Source organism: Aquila chrysaetos, chromosome 1 (genome assembly GCF_900496995.4).
Source record: "Aquila chrysaetos chrysaetos chromosome 1, bAquChr1.4, whole genome shotgun sequence".
NCBI classification, from domain to species: Eukaryota; Metazoa; Chordata; class Aves; order Accipitriformes; family Accipitridae; genus Aquila; species Aquila chrysaetos.
The window spans coordinates 67,293,653-67,312,515 of NC_044004.1; the positions used below are offsets into that span (position 1 = coordinate 67,293,653).

General features: G+C 36.1%; 1 protein-coding gene across 3 annotated transcripts in view; it reads left to right on the forward strand.

The window, feature by feature from the left end:
• The first annotated feature begins 8,954 nt into the window (after positions 1-8,954).
• The window catches only part of LOC115345423, a 59,052-nt gene continuing 49,143 nt past the window's right edge, over positions 8,955-18,863 (forward strand). For all 3 annotated transcript variants that reach the window (XR_003924817.1, XR_003924824.1, XM_030024103.1), the window contains exon 1: positions 8,955-9,100. The gene's annotated coding sequence lies outside the window, so the exon portion shown is untranslated. The remainder of the gene's footprint in view (positions 9,101-18,863) is intronic.

An 18,863-nucleotide genomic window follows, 5' to 3' on the forward strand; every position in this document is an offset into this window, starting at 1 on the left:
AGGCTCAATTGCTCTGGGTTTTGCCTTGAAAAACGCAAAACTTCCTGCCATATCTTATTGCTAGTAAATGCTTCATGGACAGCTGGATGCAGAACTGAATCTGAAAAGGTGGAAAAAAATGAAAAGGATTAGAATACTGATAAGAAGGAGAGAGCAAATATAGATTAACCTCAGTCTTAAAAAAAAAAAAAAAAAGGAAAAAAAAAGAAAAGACTGAGACTTAGGGAGGAACCTGTGAAAACACAGGGAGATGAGAAAATGTTTGGAGAATAACAAATATCAAGAAGAACTTCTTAAAGATGACTTAATATCTTAAAAGCAATATTTACTTACAGATATATATAAAAGGAATGAGAACTGAAGAGACAAGAGCAAAGACAAGAGATGTAAATTTGGATATCTAAAATAATTTCTCTGGTTAAATGTTTTTTTAAAATTTGGAAAATATGAACATGTTATTTACATACTGAAAAAACCCCTCACAGATTCCCCAGTTTGAATACTTTTGTTTACTGTGCCTCACAGATTAGTGGATGGATAACTGAAACACATGTGACAAAAGCTCAGAGAGTCTAATAAAAACTGTCTTTCAGGAGAACTCGATGAAATCAGTAAAGTCAGGAGAAGAATTACTTGGTCACTCTGTTTCACCAAGAGCTTTGCTAAAAACCTTTCCAGTAGCTAGCTTATTCCTTCCCAGTGCCAGTAAAGCCTTAGTTTTCATGCTTCATTGTCCTAAAAATAGAACCCTCATTAGTTTTTTGAGATTTATTGAGCTAGAGTATAGTCTTGTGCCCACAGCTAGGAAGACTCCCTCTAGCATCTTGAGAACCAAGAAAGAAATATTAACTTAAAAAGTGATACACTGGTAAGTTATTGAAATGTCTTTGTATTTTGTATTTGTCATTTATGTCTCTGTCCCTGTCATGGAAGCTGCTGTTGAAATCTTTCAACATCAACACTCTGCCATTTAAAACTTACCCTGCCAGCATGCCATCTGTTTTGATCAGGGAACCACTTTCTACGTGAGCTGACTCCTACACACATTGCACTTTGCAAGAGAAAAATGTATTTGCTGAAAAGTAAAAAAATCTAACCCTCCCTTGAAAAGCAATGCTCCTTGACTGAGTTTAAAAAAAAAAAAAAAAAAAAAACAACTTAAAATTAGATAAATACACTTTCTTCCCTCTCTCCCATTGTTTTAGAATTCTAGACAATGGAAAAAAATCATACTAAAGTGAGTCAAGCCTTCTTTGTAATCACGTTATGTACCCCCAAAGCTGGTTGCACATGTTGATATATTTCCAGTCAGGGCAGAGATACTGGCCTTTGAGTTTTTTTCTACGGTATGTTAACTTTGTAAGTTTAAGAACAAAACAAAACTATTTTTTCCATACATGGCTTCTTCAAAGAGCAATGCAAATACATTTCTCAACATTTTTCTAGCTTTGTGAAAGCAACTGTAATCAATATGATTTACTAATCGTTATATGTGATTTTTAATAACAGATACGATTAGAGTAGGTACATCTGGAGGAGATACTGGTCTTGAAATCTAACCCCATTCTTCCTTGATAGGCTTTTTTGTTAACAGTTTATTAATGTCTTTCACAGTCATAACAGTGCTCAGTGCTTTGTGGGTGAAGGGAGACAAGAGAGGGAGATGAGATGTACATCCACAGTCTACGCTGAGGCAACGTTAGCAATCCCATAGCTGGCTTTCAGCATCTTGCTCTATACCCACAATTCCAAAGCCTGAACTTGTGGCTCAAGTCCCTAAAGTGATGTGGTGGGCAATATTGATTACCTGATGGTTTTTCTTTTGGGTCATTTTGTGGTGCTGAATGCAGATTCTAGGAACAGTTCTGTGACAGGGTTCCTCACTACAAATATCTCTTTGCAGCACAGGATCATGGGGAAGACAAGAAAGCACAGAGCAAATGGGGGTGGCAGTGATAGCTGCTACTTTGTGTTGTGGAAAGCCTGACTGAGCATGTTTTAAACTTACTTACCAAAAAGGAGAACAGTCACCGGGGCATAAAATACTCATATTAGTAAAGACAAAGGAGTCCTTCTTTACAGCCTATTAGGGTTAAATAGCATGCAAAGGAATGGCATTATTCCCTTATCCCCTCTTTGAAGCTCACATTAGAAAAAATGTGAGGACCTCCAGATTCTCTTCTGGAACTGCATCATGTAATCCTTTCCACGAAATTATCAAATTCCATCTTCTAACTGCTTAGGTTCCTTTGTAAAGACCTATACTCTTCTGTTTCTAGTTTTGAGCCTGAATTTTTTCATGGCCAGTTTACAACCAACTGTTCTTGTGCTGACACCATCCGCATGCTTAAATAGTTCTTCTTCCTGTCTGTAATTTACCCTATAAAGTAATAATAAAGGGCATATCCCATCATTTTACCAATCTAAAATAATACACATTCTTTTGGTCTCCCCTCATTGAAGTAACTTCTTCCAAGTTGGTCCCAGCATGATTTAATAAGGGTCCAATACTGGCAAGGTGCTTCTTCCTTACAAGCTCAGCAGCAATCCCAATAATTACCTCTTTTAGGGAGTAACAAATCAGTAAGGGAAATCCAGCTTTGGTTGGTTTAGAGTCATGTGAAATGCTGTGAAGGGCATCAGATCAGTCTTCCAAAAGAAAAAGAAAAAAAGAACCAAACACAACAAAACCCTCTAGTGTTCCTCTGACCCCTATCCTGCAAATTCCCCTGGGCAGTTTCATAGAATATTATCCTGAAATTTATTATTTTCTATAATTTATCTTAATACTGCACTAAAATCCCTAATAGAGTAGTGATGACACAGATTAAACTCTCCATCCACAGAAATATAAACACTTTTTAGATAGCCTGTGAAGAGTGGCTCAATGTTAGGAAAATTGTGAGGCAAGCTGTTAGTGAATTATTGTCAAGGTCAGAGAATGCACATTTATTTTTCTGGTAGTTGTATCATTATCAGGCCCTTATGATATATCCACTTGTACGGAAAATGTAGCTAACTTACCTTGGTGAATTTGATTTATTAGCATTGCAACTGACAAGGTTGCCCGTTTGTTAGTGCTTATTTTATATTTGAATAGCTTTCAGCACATAAATTTGAGGAATTTCTTGAATACTTTAGCTGTTCCGTATTTCATGGAGAAAGCTAGACCAGAAGAGTGCTGCTGTTGATATTTCTATTTTGATACTGTCCACTTTTTTTATAAATTAAAGTGATGCCTGCATTTGTACTTAGGTGTGCCTTGTGACCAGAATTTATTGCAAACAGTAAAACTTAAATGTGAAAACTCATTAGCTTTATCCTGAATAAACTGTGACATAACCTTGCAATACAGTTTATTTTACATTCAGAGCTTATCATAAATGTTTTTTTTTTTTAAAAAAAACCAACCCCCCAAAAGACATGGAATTCAAAAGAAATTAACTAATTACATGAGTTCCTCAGATTAATCTTAAATTAGAGAATGGGTGGAGAAGGAATATGTGAGTAAGTATATGGTGCGGGATGGAAGAAGAAGCTCTCAAATGGGTCCAGAAATGAGGCCTTTAAGTTTCTTATTGACTTCAGTGGCGTTACATCAGGCAGAGGAGCACAGCTTAATTACAGCCAATATTAGCTCATCCTTTTCCCAGAAGGATGTACTTTTAAGTAAACACAATTGTATAAAGAGCCAAATAAAGAAAAAGCAAAACTAATTACTTGCCCCTAACATCTTGTAAAGTTTCTTTAACACGTCTCTATTCTTTCAGGTCTCCTTCTTTGCTGTGAGGAAGAAATGCTTCATTTAACTCACTTTACTCCCCTGTATCACTGTGGGCCACCAACTACGTACCTCCAATTCTATAGATCTCAGGTTGTCCTGATTTTCTAGGGATCAGGAGGGAAGCCAATCAGAAGCACAACTTATATAAACTCACAGTGTAACGGGAAGAAAGGGTAGATTTCTTTAGGGCCCCATGTCATCATGTTGACACTCAGGACTTCTCAACTTCCAGAATGTCTTCTCAGCTAGTTCTTCTCCCACAGTGACTGCATTTTTAATAATAGCGCAGAAGGAAAACAGGAAGACTCATCTCCCATCCTCCACTTTAATGAATGTATCTTTCCTTCACAGAAGGTGAATGTGCTAGTTTAATGTCAACAACAGCAGTGAGACTGACAGTCACAACTCTAAGAATGATTGTCCAACCATGCAATGGCTTGGCTGTGATCAGGATGAGAAGCCTCTGGTTGAAGATAATCATGGAAATTCTGAGTTGATGTTGTTCGGTTATTCCAAGAAATTGCCGGTTTATAACATCATTTACTGCTGAAGTAATTTTCAGATTATTAACACCACCACTGATAACTGGACTCCTCATTCCTTCCAGCCACTCAATACCAACCATTGGAAAAATGCCTTTTTTTGCAGGGGGTGGGGAGGAACCAGAAGTCGTCTTCTGTTGGATTTTAGCAGTATGATCTAAGCAGATGTAACCTGCAGGCTTTATTGTAAACATCCGTGTATCTACTGTAGAAATCAAATGATACGCATATAAAATGCTAAACTGAGCTGAGTATGAAAGTTCAGTGCTTTTTCTCGGCAATGAAGTCCACCAAGAATATTTCAACTTATTGCTCTTTTCTCTTAATCCATTGGGTCAAATTCAGGCATAGGGTTTTTGTAATTTCAGGCCTCTGCTATATTAATTTACGTTAACTGAAAAGCTGCCTTTCTGCATAGCTTTCACCTCATGTAAGAGCTATATTCCAGTGGGACAACAGAATAGCCAACATCAGTAGAGAAGCTTATGTGTGTAGGAAGTAACCCCCAAAAGGTCAGAAAGCAAAGCAGAGATTCCCAACTGAAATGCTGGGCATCATACACACGTGGTTGCCTCAATATTTCTTGCTGGGAAAAGACATGAAAAAATATTTTGTTTCTGAACCCATTAGTAGTGTTAGGATTGGTGGTTGTTGAATTGGTCTATGTACAGAACTTTATGAAAATTAGGACTAAGTTATTTTAATTACAAAATACCGACTGTATAATTAGCACCACTTAATACAAAATGTGTTCAGTATATTTTACATGTAATTGAAATTCTGTAAAATTAAACTAATAATATAAATAATTTTTTTCAGGATAAAAAGTAGGTTAAGATAAGCAAATTTCATGCTTTAAACATTGAGATAAATATTCCCTGGTGTATTAAAATATTGTGGTTTAGACTGTTAATCTTTTCATTGAATAATAAATATGAGCTTCCCTTTTATGTAATTAATGCAACCCATATTTTTCAGTAGAGAAATGAAATGTTGAATCGTACATAAAAAGTAGCTATGAGTATTTCATTACCAAACTTAATTCAGTCATTTCCACAGTCTTATGGAAAACGTTACTCACCTCTTGGGGAAAACTTTTGGCAGTGAAATGTAGTTCTGCTTGGCATATATTTTGAATTGCTTGAATCTCTGGTTAGTTAGTTCCTTCTGGGGGGCTATTATACAGACTGGTTCAGAACAATAGTTAGGTCCTAGCAGTATTTTATGTTTTCAAAGTCTTATTATTAATGTAAGGCATCCTTGATCACCATTTCTGAAAGGATATTGAGAGGTTAACCTGTATTTTCTAGTATTTTAGTTTTCACTCGGTTATAAAATATGCAGTCTAATGTCATTGTGTGAAATCTGTATACAAGAATGACAATTTCCAAAGCATTTCAGAGGACCATGAGTTTTATTTCTCAGGCTGTTACTACATTTGCATGCAGCCATTTCTGTGGTGTAAAATAAGGACATCATCTGAAGTATGATTATGCTCTGAATGCCCAGTGAAGCTTTTAAAATGATACCTGACAACCAGTTGCATAGCTATAGATAGACTTTTTTTTTATAATTCACTTTTTACAAAGACAGTCCGTTAGAATCCGAGAGAAACGGAGGAAAACAAACATTACTTCCCTCTCTTAACATTCACTGTAGCTAAGAAAAACTGTTACCAAAGATAATTCAGTTACACTTCCCCAATTCTGATTTGGCTTTTGTAAGTAAAGCCCTAAGGATTAGTTGGACATAGTCTTTTTATTAAAATACTTTTGTTTATTAATACTATGGGAACTGATATCTGGCATCCTTAGGCAGTCTGGAAAGCTAGAGGCTTAGAATTATTACTATAGCATATAATTATCAGAGTAATACAGAGCTACACTGCAGTTTTAAATGGTCTAGGCTGGTTTCTGCTAGCAGAGTATCTGCAGTGACAGAATGCTGTGTGGACTACAAAAATGTACTTGAGGACACCTGTAAATCCTTAAGATGGTAGCCTTTTCTGAGCTTTGCTCTGTTACTGCTACCCAGTACTCAAGCTAGTTTGTGTAAAGCTAGTTCAGATACATCAATGCTAGCAGCAGCTGTGCCTGGTGTACAAGTATTCCAAGGGAATCTGATGTGTGTGTTCTCCAGAGAGAAGATGTTACAAGATCAGACCCTAATTATTTTGTAATTGTGCAAGGCTTTAATTATAACACCTTAACGACTGGCTTAGTTTAAAACACTTTAGGGACGTTGACTTAAATAAAATGCTGCTGTTGAATTATGTCCTTTCCCAGCAGTCTGAGCACTTTTTATTTCTCTCTCTCTCTCAGGAATCTGCTATGCCTAACAAACAGAGGAATAATCCATGTAATTAAGAGATTCTGGGAGCAGGTTCCCTGTTTATCCTTAAAAAAGCTGAACTAGTAGGCACTGGGCACCCAATTTTCAAGGCATGCACAGTATGTTCCACTTTTCATCCTAACAGAGCTCAAATATTCCCTGTTCTTTCTGTTACATAAATACAGCAAAAAGAGTTGAAATGGCCTTTGCAATCAGTTGCTTCCAAACTGGGGAGAGAGAGGGAAGGGAATACTAGTGAAATTTTGGCCAAGGTCACCGGTCAAGGATAATTGGTATCAGAACTCAATAAATCTGCATGCAAAGCACAGAGAATCTTCTTTTCTACAGATGACATCAGAAACAAAAGATCTTGATGTTGCCTTTTTTTTCTTTTTTTTTAATGTGTCCTGTACTTGGGTAAGTATTGCCTCTTCCTACCTGAAGTGTGCACTGAGAGTACTGAGGAATGAAAACGATGTAAATGAAATGTCATAAACTTCTGCAAAATATTAACAATGTTGGCTAGGGATAGCTTATGAGCCATTGTAGATACTTTGCTTGGCCTTTACTGTTTTGAGGTTAAATTCCAACTTGAAATGCAAAACAGCTTGATAAATCTGCTTTGAGGAAAAACCTGATCTTGATAAACTGAGGTCTTTGTCAGTAGGTGTGCAAGTTGAGATGATGAAAAGTAAAATGGCATTAATACAGTTCCTAGTACTTCCGTCCTGGAGTCTCTAAAGATATGTAGTTGTGATGGAAACATTTAATTATAGGAAACAATATTAAGCTATTTTTAAGCTGGTCAAAACTCAGAATTTCTGTCCGTTCATCCTGAATCGAAATAAAAACCTGAAAGGCTTAATAAAAAGATTCCTGAAACTTTCATTCTGGGGATACTGAAAAGATGTTCTGGAAACATTTTATTTCAGTAAGACTGAAAGCCTTTGAAGCATATTTATATAAATTTTGATAAAATATTTTTGAATTCATGTAGTAATCATGCTCCATAGAGTAAGCGGTGGGGGGGGCGGGGAGCAGCAGGGAAGGAATCTGAAAAAAGAATAGTGTAGTTTTTAGTTGGGCAGGTTGTAAAATACTATGCTTTTAAAGACTGTGTTTCTTTTTCTCTCTGGGAAAGAGACAAATGATAACTTTCTCCAGGTGGAAACCTTCCTTTGGGCACTTGGAGTCTTAATGCTTGTCAGTTTAAGTGTCTAAGCTGGCTGTGGGCTGTGTGTCCTCCTGCTTCTCTGCTGTTCCATGTAAGTAATACTTGAGATACAAGTGGCAAACAGAAGATTTAAGTAAAATTCTGGGTTGTCTAGTAGAGAATCACATATTTTTATGAAAAAAAAAAAAGGAATCCACTATTGTAAATGTGCTTAAGCTCATTAAAATTATATCAATATAATTACATTTTGGGGTAATGACCAGTGTTATTGAATAATATGAATACACTCAAGAAATTGTATTTCAAGAACTACTGTTCTTTATGTTGTGCTAACATAAAGAATAAAGCAAAACAATTATCAAATCAAACAGCAAATTGGATTCAATATCTCATAGAAATGGAACAATCAGTCATCACAATAATACCTAAAATTCCAACACCATTTGGTTATGGATCCCAAACTTCTGGTCATTGATATGAATGTTTATATAGCTGTATAGATAGAAACTAGATTTTTAATTTGTATTGAAATACTGTCTTTCTTAGTTCTTGTTCCTGTTTCAAGTATAACTCTCTGCCAAAAGGAGGGTTTATAATGCTGATCTTAACAGAACACCCTTTACAAGTGAAAGTTTGATAGCTCTTGTGTATTAGGAGTTATCAAATGTACTAAAAGCAAGGAGAAAAGTCTTTCATATCCCCAGAAACTATCTTCATCTCAGTCCTTAGAGCAGCAGCTGTTTTCAAGCACCGAGAATTGCACAGCTTCTGAATCCAAGCTTGAAAATTGTTGTTGTGTATGTGATATGTGAATTTACCAGCTTGGACATCTTTGTATCTTTTCTGTGTATGATATAGAATGCCCTTTGGATGCCTTTCATCTGTGTTTTCCTTACATATTCACTAAGCCATCCTTGGAAGTTAGCAGCTTTGCAAATAAGACAGGAATGATTCACTTAAGTTTTTACGATGCTGCAAATGTAAGTCATCTTGTTGCAGAGCTTACTGAAATTAGTATAGATTGCAGGATGAGCTTTTCATCTGCGCTCCAGATAGAGGGAGATTAGTGGGACAAGATCATCTTTTGCTTTTGTGGAAACACGGAAAGGGAATCAGACTTTACTGCATTACTTTCAATGCATTTCATTCTCAGGCTGTTAGAACACAACTGATATCATACTGTTCTTTCTTACAAAAAACAGTGTGGAAAGGGTCTTTAGATAGAATCCTAAACATCATGTTTCTTGGAGATGGGGTCTTCTGCCACAGGCAAGAAGAAAAGTCTCTTGTGTGTACTCCTGGCATAGTTGCAGTCTACATGTGCTCAGTCAGACCTCTAGACTGTGTAGGCTTTCCTCTACAGGGAGCTGATTCTCTTCTTTCACTTTCTATCTCTTTGTCTTCTGTATTCCTCCGTCATATGGTTTGGCTGAAGTGGGCTCCTTATGACTTTGGAGATACATATCCTGGTTTTATAATTTTTATAAAATTGCAAGGCACAGAACATTCTCCAGTTATTTTTGCAAATCATTTTTTTTGAAGCAGGTCCTTCTATTCAGCTGTGAGCCTTTTAAACAATTAGAAATTGTTTATTTCTAATTTTATGGTTTGGGTTTGTTTTTTTTTTGTTTGTTTGTTTTTTTTTTTTTTGCATGCTTTTCCCTTTCCTGTTATCGTGAGAAGCTGGTGGTATTAAGCAGTATTTCTTAGATGCCACTTTGCTTGTTTACTGAAGATGTAACTGTTTCCTCAAGCACAAAAGGAATGAAAGAGATGGCAGTTTATTTTCTGTTTCATTCTGATTTCCAAATAGCACAGACTGTCTGACAGTCAGATGGTAAGTACTTCTCTTGCTGTTCCCCTGGCTTTTCTGGCTGTTTGGCTGCCTCCGTTCACACATCTGTAGCTCTTTATCAAGTAATAATCAGGTCTTTATCTTCAGTCCACAGTAAAAGCCTCCTCAAACATAGAGTCTTACTACTGGGCAGATTTGTGCGAATGCTGTGTTTTAGGGAGAAAGTCTTACAGCTTCAGTTATTATTAAGCTTTTAAAAAGAGCTTAGCTGCATTTTAAATATACTCCAGGAAAAGGGTGTTACTGTGCTACACAGTTTCAATGAAACTTCACCCACCCCCCCTTTTAGCAATTGCTTCTAAAAAGACATCTTTTCTTTATTTGAGAGATAAAATGAAGGGGAATCCTCATTGTCTTTATCAGGAAAATAGTGATTAACCCAATAAGTGATTGAATACTTAATGATTAGAGTAATCTAATTGTAAAGATTTATCATACTGCTATAAACTGTGCCATATTTTTTCTTCTGTACCTTATGTAAAAAAAACCCATGAAGGAATCTGTGATGCAAACTCTGTGCTTTTGCCATCATCAGCCTCTTATCAGGAGACTCATCTCTTCAGAAGAGGAATTGATTCTTGTTTCTGGTATCAAAACATGACAAAGAAGCTATGTAAACTGGATTTTTGTTAGAGCCAAACCATTTCTTTTCTGTGAGATCAAAACCTGTGGCATGAGGGTATGGAAGAAAGATTCCAGATAGGAAATACTCAGGCTTTCATAAATGTGTACTTTAGAGTAAGTAAACTTGGGATTTAAGGAGCCAGTAAGATGAAGTGGCCACTGTATTTAAAAATCTCTGTTTTCAGTTTAATTCTGATTTTTTAGCAAATTGTTTTTTGTATTCTAGTTTCTCATGTTTTGGCTTAGTATAGAGACAGATCTCTCTGTGTATGTGTCTGTGTGGGGGTGTATGTATATGTGTATGTACGTGTCTGTATGTGTATATTTAAGACTTGAAAAACGCTAAGCCCGAATCCAAAAATCATTCATGTTAATATCTTTTGGCTTTATATCCATCATTATTTGGAATGTGATTAAATCTCATTTACTTCACTGGGCCCAAAGCATGTGTTTAAAGTCAGGCATGTGCTTAAGTGTTTTCCTGAATAAGGATGCTTTCCTGAATGAGAATTTAAAATGAATGCACTCCATGTGAACAGTGAACATCTTTTTCCATGTAATTGTTCAGTGTCATACCAAAGTCTGAGCTTCTGTTAATATATTTTCTTTCTAGTTAATGTGGAAAGAAATATTAGATCACATGGATTGAATTCCTTTTTTAACTGCATATTTTTTTCTGTAGTTATAGCACATTATATTACTGTTAGAGCAAACCTCTAATTCAGGGCTGCAAAGGAATAGAGAAATATTCTTTAAAATGGACTAACATCTCATCATTGGTCTATGAATTTATTAACTAACATGAATATTACAGATTTTGTTCAGAGGGCTTGTTGTCTACCTTTGGTTATTTTCTGCAGAAGCCTCTTTCATTTGTGGCCTGTGCGGTCATTTATAAAACATTAAAGGTAATATATAGCAAAGTCAGTGAAGTAGTGTTGGTTTTGATTTTTTGGGGTTTTTTTAATGCATTTTTTAAAGGTAATATGTTTGTACTGTATTGCTACTTAGATAAATGGCTGTTTAGGATTAACTTGTTGTTTGTCTCTGATTAACAATGTCTGTCATTTTTTAAAAATGAAAGCAAATATTTGTGGCATGAAATATGATGTATTTACAGTTGAAGCCCAGCAGCCAGTTTTAACTTGCTAATATTTTTGTGGTTGTGATCCAAAAAAATTGACAATGTATCGACTCCCTGTTATAGTAATGCAATTTGCAATGTTAAAAAATCTAATATCAGTTATCAAAATTTAGAAGGTATTTAAGAATACACATTGTTTCTAGGAGTCTCTCTGTAATAATTTTTTTTTTAAATTGTATGTAATTTTTTTATCCTGAACATTTATTTTCCCGAAAATGCATTTGAGATTGTAAATTACTTGCACCAATAGAATATTTGCCCTCATTAAAAAAAAAAAAAAAGTAATCTGTGAGTCTGTCATATTTCTCTTCAAAAATCCTAGTGTATCCTTTGCAAAATTCAGGTATCTTAAAGTCTACAATGAAATTCTAATATTGTACTCTTGAAAACTATTGAAAAGCACACTGACTGGAGGCAGACTCTGCAAAATAGTAGTCCAGTGAATCTCAGTCTGTGTTTATATAAGGAATTCTAGTTTGTACCTCATTTAGAAAAGAAACAAACAAAATGATTGAGAAGTGATTGCGGTTTAGATCTATACATTAGATTGAGTTTTAGGATTTCAAGTTGTCTTGAATTTGTCTTACTTTTATTTTAGAATTTGTCTTGTTAGTTTTCAGCATGATTACTTCTGTAATCTAATTCATTCCCCCACACTCATTTTCTGGAATGATGATAGAGTATTTTATGATACAGAGCAATCTTAGTTACCTTGGAGGTACCAGGTTCCCAGTGCAGCAGAATGGTACGATATTCTGAAGAGTGCAAGTTGCCTTTCAGGAGTTAAAAAATTATGACGCTCCTTTTAAGAGTGTCCATATGCTTTCAAATCCAGTTCAAAAGCCTATTATAAATTTTGAGCGCAATGAGAACTGCAATGCTTTCATTTTTACGTTTTTCTTTTAGGTTTGGTATTTCCCCAATTTGCCTGATAGCTGGCATTCTGACATATATGTGTGTTCAAGTGCTTTCAAATCCAGTTAATGCACAGAGTGCAAAATGTAACTCCTGTACCTTTCAGCAATTGTGGGAGTTACTTATGGCATCAGATGAACAGAAAAAACCCAAAAAGTTTAAGGAGATACTGTGGGTTTTTTTCGTGTCTTTATAGAGCATCCACCATAATTCTCTCTGAAATTTTTGGGAACTACTGTAACAGATGTTGTAAAAATAGATAAAATTAAAAATAATATTTTTGGTAATGTAAAAAGATTTAATTTAAAATTTAAGAACCTTAAAATAGACTATGCTGCTGATTACATTGTTTAGTGGCCCACCAAACTAGCTGAGTAGCTCTGTCAGTATCTTGACAAAAGTTAGAGGTTGTTACATAAAAGTAGATGTTATCTATTCACTCAGCTAGAAAAACTGAGTTCTGTGTAACTGCTTTTGCAAATGCTAGGTTTTTACCCCATGGCAGCTAATCTTCTCAGGCTGTCTTTACAGTAGGTGGAGTAGATGGGCTCCTTGAGAAGGAAATTGGAAGAGTCCTCTCTCAATCTCCCTCTGGAGGACCTGACATCTCTTTACTAGAGAGGAAACTTAGGAGATCTGCCTCCTTAGGTGAACCTTAGCCCTTTGGAACCCCTTTCAAGAATGACAAACATCTGCGTGATAGATTGCATTTTTTGCCATGATGTGCAAGGCTTTGGCAGCCATTAATTCCATTACTACTTCTGCTGGTTATTTTCCACTGCAATTGCTTATTGCTGTTTTCTATTTATATTCTGCTCATTTCGCTGGAGTGCAAGGTTATACCCAGAACATTCAGCATCTCTCCAAGTCTATTCTTTGTGGAGATACTAGGGACAGCATTTGATGTTAATCAGAAATGTGCAGAGAGGGCTTGTTCCAGAGTCTACTGAGTCAGGAGAAAGATTTTAGTGGAGTTCTATGTATTTTGGATCAGGCTGATGGTTCTGAAATTTCACCCTGAAAAATACTGGTCATATATTTCATTATCTTTGAACATCAAAATTAAGGTAATTGAGAGTTTTAAAAATAGGACTTAGTGTTGCTGTATATATGAAATGTATTAACTCTAATTTTTTATAGTTGTTTGCTATTATATGAATGTAATTTATTGTGCCTGCAGCAACCTGAGGACATGCTGGAAAATTAGATGATTCATTTCAAGAGTTTTATCCTAGTGAGCAAAATTTTAATCAGTCAGTTTTCTAATCCCAGCTCTGTTATTGGCACACTCTGTAAACTTGGCAAGGTCACAGAAGGACTCCATTGTAGACACAGTGTTGCATCTCAGCTAAATCATTACTGCATATGTTTTCATTTATCTGCATTATAGAATTTTTAAAGAAATAGAACTGTAGAAAGGTGCTCCTCTGATGAGCTATGCTAAAGATAATATAACAACATAAATTATGAGGAATATAAGATTTATCTTGAGCTATGGTTACTATTTCCTATGCAAAATTTTTACTTCACCTTAAAAAACCCCCCTCTAACCTAGTAGAAAAGAAAGTAAAAAACCTCATAACACACGGACTACTGTCTTGTCACTCTTACAAGTTTATCACTACATTGTTCATTGAGCATCATGAATTGCACCACGCAGTGAACAGGAACTGTATTATCAGTTTGCTGTACCTCAAAGCTTGCTGTTAGCTTTTATCAAGAAGATGCTACTTTTGACAATGTGGATGTTAATTCAGAAATATAAAGTAGTTCAGTATCCAAAAATTAGTTGAGTTTGTCAAAAAAAATGCTAGTGATAGTGTAGAAGATATTCTAATTGCTTTAATTATCAGGCGGTAAATATAACAAGAATGGTCACATTGGAGTAAAATTTTCAAAAGTATCCAATGTCCTAACTTTAAAGGAAATAAAGAAGCCTAACATCCATTGAAAGCAAATAGAATTAGGCTCCAAAACTCATAATTGACATCTGAAAATGTGACATAGACTCCTAAGGAATGTTAAAAAGTTTTACCCACAGATGACCGTGAAAAACACAAGCTCTTCGGAATGATAGACTGACACATCCCAACATTATATTGAGAGTGGGATCATGAAACATGTTATATGCTGCATTTTTTGAAGTATGGGTTAAATTTCTTTACCAGGCAAATATGAATTTTTCCTTGGCTATCAGAAAGCAGAAGGCATTTCAGATTAACTGCCACATAAAACAAAAACAAAACAACCCAAACCAGTGGATATTATTAGCAAATTATAGAAGAAGAGAGTAGGAGCCATGAAACAAAAGAGGTATAAAAGGAATGTCATTTTACAAAGACTCAGAAATGTTTAGTAGGTCATTAAATGAGGTAAATGTGTAAGCATGTTTTTACAGAATTTGAGTGAGAAAGGCACAGGTAAATTAATTCTAAGCAGGGAGGGAGATAAGGATTACATATGTTGTAATACATATATGTATTTTATATACATATGCGTATATGAATGCATGGCTATTATAACCATAAAAATCAGACTAGGGTTAAAAAAAAATTACTTAAGTCATACATCTTGCAGGTCTTTCCAAATAGCAGTTTCTATTAAAGCAATTCAATTGATCGGTAAGTTGAAACATCTTCAGCTTTGAATATTGTCTAATGGTATGTTGTTTTTCTATTCTCTAATTTTCAAAAGTTTTAAACAATACTGCTCTCAAGCCCCTCTTTTGCTTTTGTACTGCATCACATATACTGCCATTGCAGTCTGTTGTGTTCAGTTGATCTACATTCGTTTAAAACAAGGTGGCAAACTCTGATTGCTGGCTGTCCCATGCTGGCGATACCACTTTACTTCTGTAGAAATGATGAAACCTGGCAAATAGGCAACAGCCATTAAGAAAACTGTGGAATGTATCACAATTAAGATGCCAGCAATACTGACCCCTTCTCATGTGATTATTTATTCAAGCAGTAATTTTTGAAGGACAGATACTGATGACTAACTATAATTATGCTGGCCTAAGTGTTCCCATTTTCTCATTTTGCTGTTGAGATACACACCCATTTAGAGATTATCATCTTGCTATTATTTTGTGAGCTAGTTTGAACAATAAACTTGTGGGAAAAGGTATAAACTACAGCTGAGAGTAATTTCAAAATAACTACCTTTTATGATACATATTAGCTTCTTAAATCCCATGCTGGACTTCAAGAGCTGCAAAGCAAAACAAAAATCTCTTAGGGCATCTGAACCACAAAAAATACTCAGAGATCGGGAAAACTAATGAGAATCCAGCAGCATGAGAATGAATGTTTTCTGATAGAAATGGCTTCATTCTAAGAAATAACACAGAAATTGTGAAAAATGGGGAAGATAAATTCAAAAACGTATGGAAGCCACAAATTCATACAGCATGTTGGCAGCTGGGTGGAATAACTGGCCTTATCTCTTCTCTTTCAGTGCTCTTTCACAGTATTCTTGGTGCTTTAGTTTAGAGAAAATTAAATACCAGGTTTTGGAGATGTTGAAACCATTGAGCTAGTTCTTGTTCTGCCTTATCACCTATTTATAATGCTATAATCTGTAGGAGTCTGCTTACACATTTTAGTAGTGGAAATCTTTGTACAGACATATATGAGAAGCCAGAATGGAAGATTAAATCAGTTTAGTGTAGTCAGGCTCTCTAGCACATCCCAATGTGATTATGTGCATATGAATATTCCCTTTGGCTTTCCATACAGACAATATGCAAAGTTAATTAACGTACATATACTAGCCTTTTCTTTCAAATTCAGGTGCCTAAAGGCATACTCTGGTACGCCCTGACAGGTCAGTTGAGAAGCCAGCCATTGTGATTTTTTTGAGCATAAACCAACCTTGATGCAAACAAATAACCCTTTTATACAACTGACCTGTTAGTTTTCCCTCTTCACTTACATCTGGCAACATCACAGTGACTAGGTTTTTATTGTCTTTGTTAGCAGCATGGGACTGAATAGTCAGGTTCGCACCCTGGGCATGGGGAGGGCCTTGGTGTTAGCTCTGGTGACCTGTTTTGAGTGGTGGCATGCAAATATGTTTTCTTCATAGCAGCTCCAGAACCGTCTGGCCTTACCTGCCTGGGCTTTCTACAGCATAAGAAGTTTGCTCTGTCCCATGCTGAGCAAAAAACTCATCCATCCACCGCAACACTCTCACAGCTTGCGCCTCAACCAAGCATGCTGAGACTTTGCTGACCTTAGTCTCATGCTTGGCAAAGTTGCCTGCTGTACCAGGCCATGCATGCCTCCTTGCCAGGCTATTTACTCCTGTTCCCAAGTGTGGTGTGCTTTTTTGTCTGTTTGGTTTGGTTTGGTTTTTTTATTAAACTATTTCTTCTTTCCTACTAACATGAGCATTCATCCCAGCAGCCTTGGGGGACAGCCCTTGCTGGTTGTGGCTGCTGGTGGGGGGGGGCTTGGCCATGGGGCAGGGCTGGGCAGCTCCCAATTGCACCAGTGCTGTTCCAGGGAGTCTGGTTGCTTCAGTGAGTTGTAACACTTCCTGCAGGCAGGTGAAGCCTCATGGGACAACGCTGGAGGACTCTGAGGGGGTTAAGGGAGCCAGATCTGATGGGGCCTAATCTCTTTTGCAAGTAAGGATGAAATTGGGTGGGTATTGTACTCGGTTTCCTCTGACAAGTGAGGCTGGTTGCACCAATACATCAGCTGAGTGGAAGATGGGTAGACAAAGACATGACTGCGAAGTTAGAAATACTGCAACATGACAGTAAAGGTACACTATGCTATTTTATATAAGGGAAGCTTTGTGTAGAGAAAGCATATATATACTCGGTGATTCTTCCATTTTAAAATACTTCTTGTTAGAGTTGTGAAAAATCTCAGTAAAATTAACTATGCCTAATTATTTACAGGATACTGGAAATGTAGGTGGTTACAAGAGAGGAAAAGAGGCAGGCCTTTTTAAGGACTCTAGACTTCTGTTGTGGTTGGCTAAGATATGACTACCGAGTGGGATTACTCTGAGAAAGTGTTCAGCAGAGCAAGTAAAGTTCCCTTGTGCATGACAGGAGGGCTAATTGGCCGACTTCAATGTGTAGCTGCGCACTTATGTCCTTTTTTAATTCAGCAAGGGAGTTAGGTCTTTGTGGAAAAATAGACCCTATCCCTGATCATCAGCCAGACCAGGCAAAATTGTTTCTGTTTCTTGTACAGGCAGATTAAAGTTGGGAGATAGGTTATGTAAGCAAAAAGGACATCTTCAGATCTTCAGGAACTTATTTTCCACTTAAGGGCAAAAGCAGGAAAGACTGACTCCCGGGCTTTTCTCTAATGCACTTGATGCACCAGCCCTATGTCAGCGTGTATTTAAAAACATAATCTGGCCTCCAAATACACAGAAAATAGTGCTGGTGTATTATCCATATAAATATTTTTGAATGTTTTCTTTTTAATGGCTAAGATAAACCATCAGAAATATAATGCCTGGCAATATTTTACTGGGTTTTATCATGTTGCTGTCTTTCATTTCAACCATAAACATCTATTTGCCTGTCCTCTTAATTAAAAAGGTTGAAAAATATAGCAGGTGTGTAAATTGGAATGAATTCATGGAACGTTTATTCTGGCAGATAGTTCAGTAATACTTGAATCCTCACAAAGGCGGAAACGGAGTGATGCTAATGAAACTACCATTCCAGTGTAATCACAGATTTCAGTTTTCCCAGGAAAATAGTGGATGTTAAAAAGAATATCTACCTGGGGTTCTGCTGAGCTCTAAGGAACTCCAAGTATGTCATACGACCTGGCCCAAAGTGTTTTCACATTCCTTACCAGTGACAATTCTGCAGCTAGTCATGGCCACTTGTTCCATTATCTAACTGGGCTTTTAAAATTCTCTAAATATTGAACTTGCATTTATCTTGTTCATGCCAATCTCATGGATGTTTTCCTTGCTTTTCTTAGATCATGAAGGAATTCGATCTATGTTCTATTTGTAACCTTGTTTTATATTTAAAAAAATCAGGAGTGCTTTGCTGCTTTGGTCTGGCGGAGATCTCCTCATCATTAGTGAACAACGTGAAGGACATGAGTTCTCAGGTCTCTCCTAAAACTTCCAGAACAAATATTCTGGAAGTAGAGTGGCTATAGAGCTTTTAAGATAGGCAGTTTTAGTTAGAATTCAATTTAAGAATTTCTGGAGTATTTTAAGTAATGCTCATTACCTTGTTGAACACAGTGTCTAAATAATATTAAAATTAATTAAGTGTCTAATAATATTAAAAAATGCATGTGTAAGGTTATATTACCATGTCTTATTCTTACTTTCTTGAGTTAATGTATCTACTTTAGTAAGCCTTTTATTAAGGGTTTTTTTCCAAATATTTAGTAATTTTTTTGGTTTGTTGCCTTTTTTTTCCTTTTTCCATTTTTTACCTGTTAAGTGTTAAATCCCAAATAAATGCCTAGGTCCAACTAATAGTGAAATAGCTGCAT